Source organism: Pelodiscus sinensis, chromosome 3 (assembly GCF_052426305.1).
Source record: "Pelodiscus sinensis isolate ZL-2025 chromosome 3, ASM5242630v1, whole genome shotgun sequence".
NCBI classification, from domain to species: Eukaryota; Metazoa; Chordata; order Testudines; family Trionychidae; genus Pelodiscus; species Pelodiscus sinensis.
Window position 1 is genome coordinate 127,573,699 of NC_143054.1, and position 16,877 is coordinate 127,590,575.

Below are 16,877 nucleotides of genomic sequence, written 5' to 3' on the forward strand. Positions count from 1 at the left end.
CCGCACTTGAAGGGGGGAAGAGCCGCAGGTTAGCCATGGCTGGCTTAGAGAGCTAATCCCCAGAGTGCCCAGGAGAAGATGCCAGTCCAGTGGTGACTGGGGTGTCCTGTGACAAACAGTGGATCAGATATTGTAGGTAATTTTGACTGTTGTATCAGGCAGTTGTCAAGTGCTCTGTTCTCTGAAGTAGGGATGTGAACAACTAGTCTACTATCCAATAAGAAAATGCTTATCGTAAGGCCAACATGCTAGTCAACTAGTTGCTTCCCCCCCCCTTTGCTGCCTCCATCAGAAAGAGACAGCAATGGGGGTGCGGAAGAGGAGGGGATGCTTCAAAGAGATAGTGCTGCGTGGAGCCTGGGGCCAGACCCCGGGCTATATGTAGCGCTGCAGCTTTGAAATGCCGTGTGTAGCTCAGGGCCAGGTGGGACTCCCCTGCTGACTCCGGGTTCCATGCAGCACTGCCACTTTGAAACGCATGTGGAGCCTGACGCCAGGCTCCCTGTGGCATTTTAAAGCAGCAGCACCGCACAGAGCCTGGGGTCAGCGGGGGACTGCTGCTTTGAAACGCCGCGGGAAGCACGGGGCCAGCAGGGGACTGCTTGAGCCCCCCACTGGCCTCATGCTCCCCATAGCGCTTTAATCTACACTTCAAAGGGGGATGCACCCTTATCGGCTAATCAAATAGTTGATGTAAATTGCATCGACTATTTGATTAACCAGTTAATCGATATTTTACATCCCTATGCTGATGAAATAGAGAGTCCCTGTTCCAGGGAAGTTACAGTCTAAACATAGGCAGATATGGGCACCTCAGGAAAGCAGGAGAGGTTTCAAACTGTTAACTAGGTCAGTGGGCATTTCTTTTGGATGGTGACTCCTGCACAGGAGGAACTTGGAGAAGGAAGGAGTGAAGATCCTGGCAGCTACAAGAGAGGGAGGAGCTGAAAGCAAAACTCCCTCAGTTGAGAAAAGGAGATAGAAGGGACTCAGGGATTCTAGACAAAGGTGACTAATGGTCTTTAACTTTAGCCTTCATCAAGAGATCCAGCTTGGGAGACCTTTGACATCAAGTAGTGGTGGAGGCTGCATCTCTCAAACAGATTTCTCTTTGTGAGCCATCTTGTTTTGATGGTAAGAAAAATGTCTATATACTGGTTCCCCTCCTTCCCTCCTTTTTGAATGTCTGCTTTAAAATAATCTGTGTTTGCAGGCACAGGTAAAACTGTCATTTAAAACTTGTTTGGCTTCACCCCAGCAAAACAAATCAGCTAAATGCCTGCAGTGTTGGGGTTCTTAACTTCAGTGCTGTCAATGTTTACAACAGAATTGAAACTTTTTTTTAATGCTATGAAGAGCTGTCGTGTAGAAGAATGAAGAGTTCAGAGGAAAGCCCTGCGTATATCTCTCTGAGGACACCACGACTTTTAAATCTGATTGAGCAAAACAACCTAAAGTTGAATAGCATAAATTGCAGATTCAGTGTAATTTTGAAGTCACTTACCACCATGTTGCAGACCCTGTCTGCTTCTAAATAATACACTAGTCATTGGATGGTTCTAGGACAGGTAATGTAGATAATCTTGGTTTGAAACCAGCATAGCTAACCTAATCAAACTTTGCAAAAGCGACAAGGAGTCCTGTAGCACCTTATAGACTAACAGATGTATTGGAACATCAGCTTTTTTGGGCAAAGACATGCATCTGACGAAGTGGGTCTTTGCCCAGGAAGCTTATGCTCCAATCCATCTGTTAGTCTATAAGGTGCTACAGGACTCCTTGTCGCTTTTGCAGATCCAGACTAACGGGGCTACCCCTCTGATACTTGATAATCAAACTGTTATTGGAAGCATTTTGAAAAATCTTTTATGCCTTGTCTGCATCTGCAATAGCCTGTGGAGAGCTATGAATTCAAATAACCGTGCTTTGTTGTGCTATGAAAAGACTACCTTCTAATAATCTAAAGCCTACCAAATGGTTCTCTGTTAAAGCCTGCATTCTGATCTCATAGCACCTTATTCCACATGTTGGGTTAGAGCTTTTCAAACCTCACTCAATCGTTTCACTTCATTCCCTATGAGTGACTGTTTCATCCCACCTGTAAAATTAGGGTGACTGTGATTCTTCCCTATCTTATGGAAACCATGAAACTTGCTTAATTGCTATTTCTAGAGGTCTTTGAGATGCTCAGATGGAAGGTAGTACCTGTACAGACAAGGACAGTAGTAGTAAAGGCTGAACTCTGCTTTTTTTTTTCTACTAATGAAAGCCCTTTGATTTCAATGGAGTTTCTGAAATTGACCAGTAATGTGTATCTACAGTGTGGCTGAGCATATTCTTCTGTGCTAAGGAAGGCAACATGAAGGGACCTTAGCAACAAGGAACCAGAAGTACAGAGCAGGGAGGATGTCTTATGCTTCCAAGCACTTCCTCTACAGCTAGGCTTGTTTGCAGATTTACACAGGCTTGTGGGCTTTGGCCATTTTAAATTAGTTGTGGAAAAACAGGCCCCATGTGTGAGAACCACCTGGAAAGATTAGGTTGCTGACATTTTAAGAGGCAACACATAATGCGATAATGTCATAGAGTTGGCACAAACAGTCTTTTGAGATTCACCAGGTGGTTCCCAGGGTGACGTAGTAATTGTAGATAGTCACTTACAATTTTAGGTAGCAATAGTCTCTAATGGTACATCTACAGTCTCACCAACCCACCACAGTGGTAAGTCAGTCGACATGTCACATAACTCTTGGCAGTGTATGGAGTATGTAAACCTACATGACACCATGAAAAGCAAGCTGTGTCCATGCTTCAGTGTGTACCTACATCTCACTGAAAGGCTCTGGCACAGGGGAGATAGTAGGAAAAGACTTAAGCAACTCCCCCTTACAGAGCCTTCCCCCCCTGGTGACATCTTTCCTCCTGTCAAGGAAGAATTCCAACAGCTGAGAGGCAACAGGACACAGCTCAGCTAAAAACAGCAGTGTACTGTAGACAGGAAGTATTGTAGAGAGCCTTGTGGAGCCATGTACTTGAGTATGTACATACCTGAAGGGTGTGATTATGTACCATACTCACCTAACACTTGTCTCATCATCTATACTGCTCCTTAAACCCAATGAGGGTGACTTCCAGAGTATATATTCTACATGCTGCCAGTGTTCCCTCTAATCTTTTCCATCTATGTGCAGAATAAATTTTATGTGCACTGAGGCATGTGTGAATGTGACCACCCGTAGAAACAAACAAATAAAAAAACCCTGCAGTCAGTGCTCTACTAATCAGCTAGATGGAATTTGAATCTCTTTTGAGTGGCCACATAAGTGCACAGCTTACAGGAAACATTGCACAGTGCCAAAAGATGTGTGTACTCTAACACTATGTCTACATTGGAGCGACCGCTTTTGCGCAAAAACTTGCTGACTGTCTACACTGGCCGCAAGTTCTTGCACAAGAACACTGACATTCTAATGTATGAAATCAGTGCTTTTTTGCACAAGAGCTATGATGCTCCTGCTCAGGAATAAGCCCTCTTGCGTAACTGTTCTTGCGCAAGAGGCCAGAGTAGACAGGCAATATGAATTTCTTGCGCAAGAAAGCCCTATGGCTAAAATGGCCATCAGAGCTTTCTTGCTCAAGAGAACGTCTATACTGGCATGGATGCTCTTGTGCAAAAGCACCTCTCTTGCACAAAGGCACATGCCAGTGTAGATGCTCTCTTCTGGAAGAGTTTTTGCACAAGAACTCTTCAGCAAAAGAGTTCTTGCGCAAAATCATGCCAGTGTAGACATAGCCTAAATGTAGCCTCAGAGCCCAGGTCAACTACATAGCAATAAAGACTTTCAGGGCTGGAACCCAATCTCTTGAGACCCAGGAAGTGGGGAGGATCTCAGAAGTCAGGCTCCAGCCTGAGCAGGAAAGTCTATACTGATGCTCTGAGACTCGCTGCAGCAGGGTATGTGTTTTGTTTGGGTCTTGTTTTTTGCTATGTAGACATACCTATAGTTTTCTATGAGGCTTTCCAGAAATTCCAGTCTCTTGTGTATGGAGTTGTTCTAGTCACTTGTAGAGATTGTAACGGTGTTTTTTTTTTATTAATTTCACAGATTTTAGAAAGGGGAGTCCTTATGTATTCTCTCTCTCCTTGCAAGGTGATGAGCAGAGACTAGATTTACAAGATCCAAAGGTCTTCAGGCTTTTTACACATTCTATGTCTTGCCTCTTTCCTCTGCCCCCCATTAGTTGTCTTGACTTATCCTGCAGATGAGAAGGCAGAATTCTACCTGGAGTATACGCTACCACGGAAGTCTGCTGCAGAACAGCTTGCGCTCTTTCGCACACGCACACGCACACAAAGCTACCATCAGTCTAGGAAGCTGCCTTTAGAAATGAGCTTCTTGAAATCATCCCCAGTCCCAGTGTTTAGGGAGGCTAAATTGAGCCAAATATTAAGGTTATTCAACAAGGATTTCTTGTCAGTGGATAAGTTTTTAGGACAAATTCAGCTTGGCATAATTGGATGCTGCTCCAGTGAAGATGTGCTTGTTGACAGCTGCACTAAGTTTGGCCTTTTGAGTGTAAATATTGACAGCAAGAGCAACTAATCTGTATATTGCCCTTTGCCTACTAAGGATTAGCAAATGTACACCAAAAGAGCTTTTTAAGACTAGGCAGAGCATATGGAACCTAACTAAGCATATTGAATGGGTAATTAGCAGTTTATACATACAATATTTCTCCATTCCTCATGAAATGCTTCCTTAAAACTTGTCCCTGTTATGATGCCTACTGAAAACTCACTCAGCATTGATTAGGCAGTTTGTATGTCTGAGCACTGACAGTCATGCTGACCAATATTGGCTTATTGTTTCCTTGTGCTCACCCGTTTGTTTCTATCCACCTGTTGTCACGTCTTATACTTGGATTATAAACAAAGGCTTTGTCCAGACAGTTTGGAAGGCGCCTGGAACAATGAAACTGGAGTTTCTCTAAACACTACAGCAATACGAATAAGTGTGTAACACCCCACTTTCTTCTCTGGGTTATTCAGGAGTAGACAACACTCACTTTTGTGCCTGATGTTGACATTAAAGGAGATCCTCAGTATCCCAGTGGTGATGTGGGACAGGTGGGAATCCTCTATTCACCCTTCTGTTGCAGTCCCTTTACCCTAAAGGACTTTAAAATTGCCCACACCTGGATGGCCCCTCTACACACTAAATAGTGTACCTTGGGAACCTCCAGGACTATTCTAATAATCTGTGGCATGGAGCTAGCCAAAAAATATCAGTTATAAAGAATATACATCCAATATACTTTTACTTAACAATTTAAAGAAACAGGGTATAAACACATTAAGATTAAATGCCACTACTAATTAAAGCCATGGAGGGCAGTTGAATAAAATCAACTAACAAATACAGGCTACCATAATGAAATGTATCTGACGTTTACACTGTCACCATTTACCTCATCCTGGAGCATACAGTTCTCTAGATTTGCAAGTTCTACTAATCAGTCCAGCCAAGGAATAAAGCTGCACAATTGCTCTGAAGATTGGAGTTGACCCCACCAAATGTCAACAGCTCTGAATCCTGGTGTAATGTGAAGGTCACTCTGCTTGTCCTCAGACTCAGTCCTTCTCTTTGCCCCTTCCCTCCCCTCAGTCAGCTTTTAGCATAGCAGTAATCTCTTCTCTGGCTCCAGTGAAGCCACCAACTACCTCAAGCTTTCTGCTTGATCAAAGCTCCAGCAGGCCCTTAGCAGCAGCTGGAGGTATGGAGAGAGCTCCACACCAGCAATCTCGTGCCTCTTCCAAAATGGAGGATATCCATTGCCTATTCTCTGTGCACTACTTGGAAGAGGAAGCGTCTCACCCTTTCCATGAGGCATCATTGGAGTCTTGATCTCTAAGGCTGACTCCCAGCTGGAACACTGCCAATTAAATTCAGAGTCTCACTAGTAAATGGTGCCTACAAGTATAAATGATATAACTGCATTCACTTCAATTAAGATACACAGGTAAACATCTGGAGTAAGAGAGATCTGAATTTTGGTCATCTGATTTAAGTGAATTCCCCTTTTCACCAACTATCTCCACATCAGGGTCTCTGAACTTTTGCAGTCAGGAAAGCAGACTTCTAGGCTACATCTACACTGGCACGTTCTCACGCAAAAACTCTTTTGCGGAAGAGTTCTTCTGCAAAAACTCTTCCAGAAGAGAGCGTCTACACAGGCATGTTCTTTTGCGCAAGAGATGCGCTTTTGCGCAAGAGCATCCATGCCAGTGTAGATGCTCTCTTGCGCAAGAAAGCTCTGATGGCTATTTGAACCATAGGGCTTTCTTGCGCAAGAAATTCATGTTGCCTGTCTACACTGGCCTCTTGCACAAGAACAGTTGCACAAAAGGGCTTATTCCTGAATGGGAGCATCAGCGTTCTGGCGCAAGAAGTCCTGATTTCATACATTAGAACGTCAGTTTACTTGTGCAAGAACACGCGGCCAGTGTAGACAGGCAGCAAGTTTTTGCGCAAGAGCGGGAGCTTTTGCGCAAGATCGCGCCAGTGTAGACACAGCCCTAGTGTAACTGATAAACTCTAACATGGCTCCCATGTGTGCTATTGAATCCCAAATATCTGTTTCCTCTGTGTTCCATAGCAGAAGTACCACAGATTTCCTTAACTGCTGGATCTTATTCCAGGAGGCCCTCCACCTCTGGGTTGTTTTTGTTTTATTTTGTTTTTTGACAGTAGCTTGTCTCATGACAGAGTTTCTTCAAAAGGCTGATTTTTTTCTCATTGAATAGCTGTGGCACTGAATTTCTTCTGTAGCTGATGGTATAATGATTAACTTCTTACTGTGCCTATTTTGTATAGTCAAGATATTTTAATATATCTAACTTCATGAAAGTGTTTTTAGTTACTGAGCATGGCCATTTACATGTTTCCATATATTTGGAAAGTGGCTCATTAACAGCTAAAAGCCCAAATTGTCTCAAATTGATGATTGCAAGCTACCTGTAAACTGATGTCACTTTGTAAGAGCAAAAAAGCAGGACGTGTTCGTCCAAATTACATTTCTAACAAATGGAATCGGTGTATCTAAGTAGGAGTGCTCGAATTAGAGTTGTCGGGGGGGGGGGGGGAGGAGGGGCTGCTGCATTCCTCAGCTTGAAGTAGCAAAGGCAAACACCAAACACATGATTTCCATGGCATCCATCATCAGTACCCCTCCTATAAAAAATTGTCCTAGCTCTCTTGTATCTTGAATATTAGCAATATCCTTCTTGTTGTCAACTGTGCTTGATGCAATTCACAGATTGTATGTCTAATTCATGGAGTATTCCATCTTTAATCACTCACAGTTCTCTAATTGCAGGAAATCAGGATTTGTGAGTGTTTATAGAAAGGAAACTTTTTAAAAAAATGAATAGGACCAGTGGCTGGGCATGATGTTTTGTTACCAGGGAGGGGCTTGTTTATTAATAGACAACGATCACAAATCTTGTGATCTTACAAATCATCTTAGCTTATATGGTATGAAAGGGGACAAAGGTTAAGTGGTAGTTCATGGGTTCTTCTGTTAAAGTCTAATTGTGTTTCTTATTCTAACAAAAACAAACAGAAAGGGAAACAAACTCCAAGAAATAGGAAAAGGCATTTTCAGTCCTTGATGCTTCCCATTCAGTGGACAGAAAATCACATTCATGGCATCAGCTCTTATTAGCTATTCCAGAATCAGGCGCAAACTGAAATAGGAAAGTGCATTGTTTTTAGCTTACCTCTCTGCTGGCAGCAGAGTCTTGCCATTGTAAGTTTGTTCTGGCTGATTAAGTTGTTTCACAGAAGGCAAAAAGAGAAAGAGAAAAAGGAAGGAATAATGTGGAGAAGGAAAATGGCCTATGGGGGAAGGAGTAATGACAGCATCCTTCCTTTTGCATCTCAAGAGTTTCTAAAGACATTGCAATAGAGATGGTGACATCATGGTATTTTCCTCTATCTGGCTGGTTAGACATTTTTCAGGAGCTGGGGGAAAAATGTGCAGTCCTATAACAAATCACCATAAGGATGGTTCATGTTCCTCCCCATGTCTAAACTTACCACCACACATACACAAAGCGTTAAAGCCTCCAGAAAAGCAATGCCCTTTAAAGGCATGCCAATATTTCCAGCAAAGTTAATCAACAAATACAAGATTGTGGTTCTCAGTGTGGGTATGTGTATAAAATAATAAAACATAAAAACACCCCCACGCAGCGCTTCTCACTTTTAAAAGCTTTTAGGTTGGTTGCTATGATTCTGTAATGTCACCAGAAGATTGGAAAACAACTAGTATTTAAAAAAAGACTTTTGATTCCCTGTTTGCTTTCTTTCAATGACAATTTTACATCATTGTTGCTAAATTAGACATGACCTTTCACTCCTTTCAACTCATGGTACAGTTCAATGTCACAACTGCTTTCTTATTGAAGAGTTAGAGAAGTATTAAATCTTTTTATAAAACTTGAGCAAAGGTGGCTAAATATATAAGCTTACCGCCCTTCTCCGTCATCTGCTACTTTATAACACAAACAAGTATTAAATTTCTTGGCTTAGTTTACTGCTAAGTATAAGAAAAGCACCACAGAGCTTTAAATTTTTTTTCCTAGAACAGTGCTTTAAGATGAGCTAAAAGTGGATAAACTAACTAGCCATTTCACTCATTAAAGGAAGAAATTATCTGTAACTTAGCCAATAGAATTATGATCATTCTACTCCATTCAGAGAGTTCTATGTGCAACAAAGACCAGGTAAATTTCTACCCTCTACCACAGGAATTCCCCCAGGAAAGCTACTTTCTTTAATTTAATCATTTTCTTTAACAATAAATTATATCACCACAATATTGAGCTACATTTCCCAAAAGGCGAAGGACATAAAGTCAAAGTTTACATTATTCTAAGACCAAGAAGTTTCATCTTCAGATCATTTGTCTAGAAGAGGAAGCAATTCAGGATGCCAGGAGATTAAGAGGTTACATAAGTGTTTGCATTAATAAAGTCATAATTTACAATGGAGAAGAGAGATAATTTTTAACAGTCCTTCCTTTCCTTCACTACTTTGTTTTATCATGTCACATCCCCTTATACCTACACTGTGTAAAGTGACATCTTCATCTATACAGTATCTATCCCAATAGGCCCCTGAACCATGGCTGTATTCCTGAACGCTCCCATAATGCAAATTTATAATGTATGGAGCAATATTTGTACTTTTGTGCTGTGTTGCATAACAGAACCTCATTCTCCTCTCTACAATACTGTGTACCTCTATGTAAATAAGATATATAGGTGACTAGATAAATAATGAAATAATCAAATATCTAATGCATTGTAGAGCTAATACTGCAAAACTATAAATACAATAAGAGTTGTTTACAGAATTATAATATGTTATACCTGTGTAACCCTTACTGGGATTAGCACAGCTGTCGCTAACAGCTTATGTGGAAGACAAGACAGTCTAGGTGTGAGCATCACCAATGCCACTGCATAAATGATCTGGAGAAAGGGGTAAGCAATGAGGTGGTAAAGTTTGCAGATGATACTAAACTGTTTAGGATAGTCAAGACAGAAGCAGACTGTGAAGAACTTCAAAAAGATCTCACCAAACTGAGTGATTGGGCAACAAAATGGCAAATGAAATTTAATGTGGATAAGTGTAAAGTAATGCACGTTGGAAAAAATAACCCCAACTATACGTACAGTATGATAGGGTCTAATTTGGCTATGACAAATCAGGAAAGAGATCTTGGAGTTATCCTGGATAGTTCTCTGAAAACTTCTCTGTATGAGGTCTTTGGGAATTAAGCTCAATAAGGTTCTGCAACACCTGCATTTGTTGCCTGAGCAAAGCCATGTGTACTAGTGCTCTTCTTGCTGCACCACTCTGTTCCTTTGCCTCTCCGGTAGCACTCATTCTCCCTATGCTTGGTCCTTCATCTCAGCCTTAGCTCTTCAGTTCCTGCAGTCCCCATGTTCATGATCAACCCTTTGTAGAATGTATCTTCCCATATCTGCATTCTTTGCATGATTCTGGTCAGATGTTCAGCAGGCAGAGAGAGAGGGCACCTCTCGAAAACATCTGTCAGAGGCTGCTGATTAAAAACAGACAGACATAGCATTACATTTGCAGTCACAATGGACAGGAAAGATAGGTTTCAAAACTCCCTTCTGTTATTTCCATAGCCATCTCTAATAAAAAATGCTAATTGTGACTTTTGCTTTGGAGCATCTCATTATAGCACTATTCTTTAGCTCAAGCCATGGCATGGGGTCTGTGGAACTGCTACATGGGAAGTGTGAATGCTGGGCACCCCGGGGTATGAGTATAGGGAAAGTGCTGTTACATTTAAGGCAGTGGTAATCAATGTTCCCTCTAATTTTTCCATTCGTGTGTGGAATAAAATTTATCATGTGCACTGAAGCATGTGCAGATGTGCACCACCAGTAGAAACACATACTGCCAACTGTGGACACTGTGAGCACTCTGCTGATCAGCTGGGCAGCATTTAATCTTCTCCTGGGTGGCTGTCCAAGTGCTCAGCTTACAGGGAACACAGCTCCACATCCTATGATTAGAGTTTTAATGGATGGGCCATTGGGTGACAGGGTTAGGGTTCTTTTGTGTAGAGCTCCCAGAGAAAGCAGCTGCTACTTGTATCCAGAAGCCACCCTGGCCTGTATGTTGCTAGCCTGCTTACTGAATAGGTCCAGCAGAACTCTTCTCAGCATGACATGTGAGCGAATCCTTTTCTGGGAAGAAACAAGGCTGCCATCTATGTAGCAGCCCCAGATTAATTGTTGCCCTTTGATATACCTACTGAAGTTCCATGGCTTTCACTCAGAGCTGATTCTCATCACCCATGGTGGGCCATTAGGAAAAAATATTGTAAAAGCACAATTTCAGGGGGGTAGCCATATTAGTCTGTAACTGGAAAAACTTAAAAATCAATTAATAGTCTTGCAGTGTCTCAGGCTATGTCTAGGCTGCAGAGTTTTTCTGGATACTGCAGGTATCCCGGAAAAGTTCTGCCACATCCAGGGAACACATCTACTTTTTCGGAACAGTTTCCGAAAAATAGGGCGCGTTCTTTCGGCATCCTCTCGGTGAGAGGAATAAGGGATGTTCCGAAAGAGGAGGGTTTTTTCGAAATTTGGCCCTGTGTTGATGGGCCAAATTTCAGAAAAGCCTCTTCCAAAAAAAAAAAAAAGGCAGAAAAAGATACGCAAATTGCAGTTTGCAATTTGCGTATCTTTTTCCAATAAAACTCTGCAGTCAAGATGTATCCTTAAAAACTAACAAAAATGTAGATGCTATCTTGAGCTTTCATGGGCACAACCCACTTCTTCAGAAGAATGGAGTTTAAGGGGTTGGTTCAGTTGCCAAATAAATAGCACAGAGAGAGGATGGGGGCAGGAAGAGGAGGAAAAGGAAGAAAAAAGGGGGGAAAGAACTTGTCAATTAGCATGTCCATGCTAAATGAAGCTGATAAGAATACTTACTACCCACTTGAAGTACCCTTTGTTTGTGTTTTCATATCATTGGGATGTGGAATGTAGCAGGCCATCCTAAGGCAGTGGTAGGGAGAGTTTGCCCATAACCTCCCAGGCTATAGAATTCAAAACTGTGACTAGGACAGCCACAGTTGTAGAGACTGGACCATTGTGGGATGGCTGCTGTGGAGGACTGTGGATCAACGCAGGTAATGAGGCATTTGCACTAGCACTACATTGCTTGAAGTAGATCTGCTTTGGCTTTACATTGCGAGAGGGGCTGGAGTGCCAATGGAATGGGCTGCCTATGTCAGTGTGAGACAATTTTAGATGTGGAGCATGGAATACTAAGTTGAAACAAGTCCACCGAGGCGAACAAAACTGTGTAGTGTAGCCCAGGCAAAAAACTCCAGATGGCAGATTGACCTCAGCAGCCCATCATAGCCCTGCATAAGATTAATAAATGGCAGAATCATCAGCACACCGCTGAGATGCAGATTGCAGATCTGTAGCCACTAGGGTGCAAATGCCCAATACTCTGCCGTATGTTTCTATTTCAATTTCTTTTAATTGACTTTATTAGTTTCTGCCTGTTGTGTTTGATATGGCCATGTGACAGGAGTGTCACCAGTTGTAACCCTGATCCATGGCATGGGGTCAGGAAATAAAGTCAGTTCCTATCAGAGTGCTGGGGCAACAAAACTTTGTAACAGATGGGAAAGTCAAGGTAATGTCAATGCAGGATCAATTTCTTCCTGTAAATTCCCATGTGATGAAGATGGTGGTGGCTTTGAGAGAACATCCCAGGTATTAGGGGTAGCACAGTAGAAATGACCAAGGTGTTTGTGAAAAGGAAAGTGACTGGGCAATAAAATGGCAAATGAAATTTCATGTGGATAAATGTAAAGTAAGAACATTGGAAAAATAACCCCAACTATACATATAATATGATGGGGGCTAATTTAGCTACAACTAATCAGGAAAGAGATCTTGGAGTCATCGTGGCTAGTTCTCTGAAGACGTCCATGCAGTGTGCAGCAGCAGTCAAAAAAGCAAACAGGAATCATTGAAAAAGGGATAGAGAATAAGATGGAGAATATCTTATTGCCCTTACATAAATCCATGGTACGCCCACATCTTGAATACCGCGTACAGATGTGGTCTCCTCATCTCAAAAAAGATATACTAGCATTAGAAAAGGTCCAGAGAAGGACAACTAAAATTATTAGGGATGTGGAACGGGTCCCATATGAAGAGAGATTAAAGAGACTGGGACTTTTTAGCTTGGAAAAGGGGAGACTAAAGGGGGATATGATAGAGGTCTATAAAATCATGAGTGCTGTGGAGAAAGTGAATAAGGAAAAGTTATTTACTTGTTTCCATAATATAAGAACTTGGAGCCACCAAATGAAACTAATGGGCAGCAGGTTTAAAACAAATAAAAGGAAGTTCTTCTTCACACAGCGCATAGTCAATCTGTGGAACTCCTTGCCTGAGGAGGTTGTGAAGGCTAGGACTATAACAGGGGTTTAAAAGAGAACTAGATCAATTCATGGAGGTTAACTCCAGAAATGGCTATTAGCAGGGCTTGCCAAGCAGCGGTGAGCCCCGCTCTCCAGTCGCACAGCTCTGCGCATGCGCAGATCGTTCTGCGCATGCACAGATTGCTCCGCACCAGCTCTTCTGGGATGTAAACTACTCGCCACGGGTGAGTAGATTACACTTGTGGCGGGATCACGGGTGCGAGCTCCACTCCCGCCCAACCTCAGCCCGGGGGGGGGGGGGGCTCCGCGTACCCTCCGCCTTTAGTTCTGTTCAAATGGTCCCTATGCGGTTCTGTATGTGGTGCGTAAGTGGGGTGTGATCACCCCCCCGCTCTAGGCAGCGGGAGGGGCTCAGCGGACCCACCGCCACGGCCCTCCCTGTGTCCGGGCGGCTGGGAGGGATCCGGCCCAACACGGGCCCTGGGGTCTCTGCCCCCTTAGTCTCGCCCTAGCTGGGCGTCCATAAGTATTGCGGCTTCGGGGGAGGGGCTTTACTTCAGGGTTGGGTGCGAAGGGAATGGGGGACCTAAAGGCAGCCCTCCACGGGAGATGGGGTCGGTGACCTAAACCCATCTGCCCACGGGCGCCAGAACAGCCCCGCCCCGGGCTGCTTCCACTCCCCCTGCCGAGCGTGCCCCCGGTCACTCACCCCGTTGGAGGCGTCTGGTCCGTCCCAACGCGGCCCTCCAGCTGCCAACGCTGTCCTTCCTAGTAGCTCGGCGGCCCGGCGGCCGGGTACTCCGGAGCGCCAGGGTGGACTCCGGTGGGTTTCCCCCGGTCTCGGCGTCTGGCTGCCGCTTTTGACGTCCCCGGTGGCTGACGTCAGGGCTTTTAGCCCCGCCCCCCTGACGTCTTTCAGACCGCGCCTCCCTGGCGACCCCCGCATGGCTCCGCCCCTCGGGGCGAACCGCGGCGCCCTGGTCGGACGTTGCTCTGCGGCCTGGCCCCGCCTCCGCCTCCCCTGGTGTGCACCCGCCCGTGCTGCCTGGCGCCTAAGTCCCTGGTGGCTGGATTCAGCGCCACCGCCTCCTCCAGCCACCGCTTCCCTGGGACGGGGGGGCCTCCCCCCGCGGCTAGTGCGGACCCCGTCGGGTCCGTCACAACACTGTTTGTCGAGCCCTGGCTATTAGCCAGTATGGGTAAGGAATGGTGTCCCTAGCCTCTGTTTGTCAAAATGTGGAGATGGATGGCAGGAGGGAGATCGCTTGATCATTACCTGTTTGATTCACTCCCTCAGGGACACCTGGTATTGGCCACTGTCGGCAGACAGGATACAGGGTTGGATGGACCTTTGGTCTGACCCAGTATGGCCATTCTTATGTTCTTATGAAATAAAGGGATTGTCAGGTTTCAGAGAGGTAGCCATGTTAGTCTGTTTCAGGAAAAACAACAAGGGGTCTGGTAGCACTTTAAAGACTAACAAATTTATTAGGGTATTAGAGCATAAGCTAAGGTGAACTACAAAAATGTTTCGAAAGAGGATCTTTTGAAAGTGAAAGTAGTCTGAATGCAGTGTTTTCAGAAAAAAACCCTTTTCAAAAAAACGCTCTTCCTAAAAAAAGAGGTTTACACGTTTTTTTCCCCCGAAAAAAACACATCCAGACTACTTTCACTTTCAAAAGATCCTCTTTCAAAAATGCAATCGGCAGAAGATATGCAAATTCCCACAGAATTTGCATATCCTCTTTTGAAATCAAAACGTAGTCTAGACATGGCCTATAGGATCCTCGGAGGGAGGGAGAGAGAGGGGGAGGAAGGAAGGACTGTGACATCAGTGCTAATTAAATCAGAATGGATGTGACTCATCTCCAACAATGGTGAGAAGGAAATTGGAAACTAGCTATTGTAATGTGAGAACCACTCCATGTGTTTGTTTAGATCTTGTTTCAGGGTGTCAAATTTGCGTATGAATTCCGGCTCAGCAGTTTCTCTGCACAGTCTGTTTTTGAAGATTTTCTGTCTGAGAATGGCAACTTGCAAGTCCTGGCATGACTGTCAGAGCGAGAGGAGTGGAGGTAATGTCAAATGAGATCAGATTCAAATTGTAAGCAGAAGCCATGTGAATATTTAATGTGTTTTTTTAAAACATGGATAATAAAATACCTAATTTTGATAGAAAACTGGAAGTATAATGTAGTGTAGCATTTGAAACGTGGCCTTTCTCTCAAACCCTTTTTTCCCCTTTAATTGGTAGGGATCCTTTACTCGTGCATTCTACTGTGAGTTACTGGAATTCATGGAGCCTGAAGCTCTTCTGCAGTTGTAAAGTATTTCTATAACTATTGCAGGGTTCTTGGCACCATGCAAGTACAAACCCTAATTGCCTCCAAAGAGAAGCACTTGTAAAATGCTAAGTCCTCTAAAAATATAAATATTTCTATACTGTGTTCCTCCAGAATATTGATCACTCATGAAAATTGAAGGGCTTGTAAAACTTTCCAGGAACTTTTTAAATTGCCCTGCATGGAATAAAGTTATTTCAGCTGCTTGGTCTGCATTTCAGGTTGAATAGCTCATTATTGATCATGGCACATGGGGCAGTCAGAAGTGCAGTCCCATTGCGTCCTTCCCTTCCCCTGCCCCTTCCCCTCCCCTTCCCATACAGGTTGACCAAAATTTCAAAGTGCAGTTGGATATCAATAGTTTTTCAGGGTGAAGTGTTTTTGCTGAAGGAAGCATGAGCAAAAAACAGCCCCATGTTGACCCTTTCATAGGTGCCGACTCCGTGGGTGCTCTGGGGCTGGAGCACCCATGCCACAGTGGAAAATTAGTGGGTGGACCGCACCCATCGGCAGCCAACCCCTCCTCCCTGCAGGCCTACCAACGTGGGGAGGTGGGCAAAGGGGGCAGTTATCTTGAGCCTTGGTGATTCAAAGGAGCCTGGGGCTGGAGCCTCGGGCCCTTTAAATTGCTGCTGGAGCACCACACTGTGCTCTCCGTGAGGTGCTGAGGACTGGAGATGGGGCATGCTGGGCTCCACATGCCGGGCAGGGTTGGTTGCCCTGACCCCGCCCCTTCCACAAGCACAGAACTGCCCTCCCTCCCCATCTTGCCCAGTGGCCTGCAGAGTCTGTTGGCTCCCCTGGTTTCCCCCTCTGCCTCTAGCATCTCCCACCCACAGACAGTCCCACTGATCTACTCTTTCTCCTCCCTCCCAGCACCACCCGCCCTGTGAAACCGCTGTTTCACAACGTTCAGAGGCTCCAGCAGGGAAAAGAAGATTGAGGTTTACTTTACACTTGGGGAAAGGGGAGGGTGGATTCAGGGTTGGGGCATAGGCATGGGGTGGATTGGGGGCAGAGCCAGGGGGTTGTGCACATCCTCTCCCCTGCTAGAGCAGAAGTTGGTGTCTGTGGTCTCCTAATGCACAAATCTGCACTTTCACAGTGGGAAAGAAACAGGGCGGGTGCTAAGAGACAACAGTAGGGATCCTTCACAATACGGGCCCATTCCTTCTGTGGTGCATGCCTGACCCTCCACTCTAGCTCCTACACTTGTTCCCTCCCACATTCACCTACACATGCAGTTTCCCCCATTCCCTCAACTTATCTCTGTTCTCTAAACCCTGCCAAACAACACTCCCCCAGGCTCAGAATTCCTCTAGAATCTCATGCTTCTTCCAACCCAACTTAGCTCTGCTCAGAAACAACCTCCCTCTTGAGTTCAGGACACCCCAAAACTCATATTCAGGCTCAGAGATAACCAGTTTGGGAACCCCCCCCCCCCCGCTTATTATCCATAGCTCTCATATCCACCATGCCTATCCGAACTCAAAGCCTTTTCACTTCCACTTTCTCTAG